The following is a 2,604-nucleotide window of genomic DNA, read 5'->3' as shown; positions in this document are numbered from 1 at the left end:
AGAAGCATGTTCATGTGTACTTAACGAGAGGAAACAACAGCTACAGAAGAACATATAGAGCACCATAAAAAACACTGAGGTAGAAACTTTGGGCTTTCTGTACAAATATAAAGTCTTTGAGTCAAAATGGGCCACACCCTTAAGTTTTGCCTTACTAATGTACATTGGTGCGTGTCAGGTGCAGTGCTGCTGAAGTTTTAGGATGACTAGGTGAAAGATCTCAGCTTTTCTAGATTTCCTAATTAGTTTGCATTAAGTGAAATCTGAAACAGTTAATTAGTCTAATATTGTATACACCAGGTTTGGCAAGATCTCTATGACCCTTTCTAATTTCGGCTCATCCGATCATCAGAGCAAATATCCAATCAGTTTAATGTTATTTCTGGGTGATCACTGGGATCTTAAACAGGAAGCGCATGCATTTTCAGAATAACATTTTTTGGGTCAGTAGCTATTCAGTGCTTCTGTAATATTATTAGAGCGTCCCTGAACTGCAAGTGAATATAGGGACATACACTGGGGTAGCATCAATTTATTGCAAAGAAAAGCAGGAGTCTGGAGGAGGAATGCTGCTTGCAGGGGTCAGTCACTTGTTTTAGTCTCTTGGGGATGCAGATGATGAAGTGAGAGTGTGAGGGCCGTATTGATCCCATCTCCACACTGTGACAAATATTGAGGGCTAAATTCTGAAAGGAGCTGCCAATGGCCGTGGGCTTTGCTCTTTTTTTTTTCCATCCCTCCTCTGATCATTTTTCCTCTGGGTGTGGAAAGAGCAGCTGCCACAGCACAGGCCTAATATCTTTGAACGCCATCACAAATATACGAACTACTGTGCAGATGACAAGCGAGTCAAACCGATACTGATGGGCAGAAAGTGCATTGCGGTGATTGATGTCTTATGTAATAAGCAGCAGCAGTGGCAGGTGGACAAGGCCCGGTGCTGAGGAGGTAAGGGTGAGCCATGCAGCATCTGGCCAGAGGGAGCCCGCAGGAACCTCATTCTGTCACACATCTGAAGAAAAACTGGGATGACTTTCATATCTCTGATGGAAGAGAGCCTGTCAGAGGTGACTTACTCCTGCTTTTGGCTTAGGGTATACTGTTTGAAATAATGAAATATCTGTGTAAAGAAAAAAAATGTGGACTGGTCACAAGATCTCTTTACTCTAAACCCCACAGCCTTTCTGTAGCAACGGATTGCTCAGCTCTTCATCTGAGCACAAAGCTGAGTGATTTTGGCACTTCCTGCTTTTACAATGTCTATCGCCTGCAGTGTGACTATCAGAAAGTATTTGTACTTGGGAAGGAAAGCAAGTGGGTTGATTCACTGACTATTTCTTCCCCAGTGAAGCCACAGCTAAGGGGCTGGAGATGAAGACTCTTCCTATTATCTTGCTCCTGTGTCTGCAGAGCTACCATGGACCTCACTGAGATATCCTCCACAGGGTGCTGGTTCATGCTCCATGTGCTGTAGGGCATGCTGGCCTAAGATCGGCCCTTTATAGTACAGAGGATGTCACTAGAAAAGGCAGTGTTCAGTTCTGGGCACCTCAGTAGAGAAAGGACATGGAGGTGCTGGAGCAGGTCCAAAGAAGGGCAACAAGGCTTGTGAAGAGCTTGGAGAATATACCCTATGAGGAGAGACTGAAGGAACTGGGGCTGTTTAGTCTGGGGACGAGGAGGCTGAGGGGAGACTTTATTGCTCTCCTCAAATACCTGAATGGTGATTGCAGTGAGAGTGGGGCTGGTCTCATTGGTGACAAGTGACAGGACGAGGGGAAATGGCCTCAAGTTGTGCCAGGGTAAGTTCAGGTTGGATATCAGGAAACGCTTCTTTACAGAAAGGGTTGTGAAGCACTGGAATAGGCTCCCCAGGGAGGTGGTTGAGTCACCATCCCTGGATGTGTTTAAAACCAGTTTGGATGTGGTGCTCAGGGACATGATTTAGTGGAGGGTTGTTAGAGTTAGGGTAGTGTGGTTAGGTTGTGGTTGGACTTGAAGGTCTTGAAGGTCTTTTCCAACCTGAGCAATTCCATGATTCTATGATCTGAGTATGAAATTCATGCTTCTCACTGCTGCACAGAACAGGTACAGTTTGTCCAGTGGACAGTCGAAGCAACTTCAAAAAAGTGATCTTTATCCATGCACCCAAAAAAAAGAACGGAAGCCACAGGGTTACATGGCGATGTTCCCTTTGGCATAGTCCGCATGTGAAACGAGCACAGCAGAACATTCAGTATCAGCTGAAATGATCAATGGTCTAGAGTCCTGCATACAGGGCAGATGGCTGACTGGGTAGCCCAGAAAATCGTTAGCTAAATACTGCTTCCAAGTGTTGCAGGAGGATGCTTTTGTGATGGGGAGCCTAAGCAATGGGTCCTGCACTGTGTCCCTACACCTGTCTTCCTAATAGTATGACAGTGGCAGATCCTTATACTCTTTTTTGTTAAACTCAGTAAAAACAGAAGAGCTGCCTGAGCACCAACCTCAGCATTGAGAACACATCTGAGTATTTTATGCCCACAGAGTCCTGTCTTGCCGTACCTGTTTATGATTTTCTGATCCAGCCCAGACTGGTCTATCTCAGCTCACCCAGTGGATGAT

Source organism: Gallus gallus, chromosome Z (genome assembly GCF_016699485.2).
Source record: "Gallus gallus isolate bGalGal1 chromosome Z, bGalGal1.mat.broiler.GRCg7b, whole genome shotgun sequence".
NCBI lineage: Eukaryota > Metazoa > Chordata > Aves > Galliformes > Phasianidae > Gallus > Gallus gallus.
Note: the sequence above shows the minus strand (reverse complement) of the source record.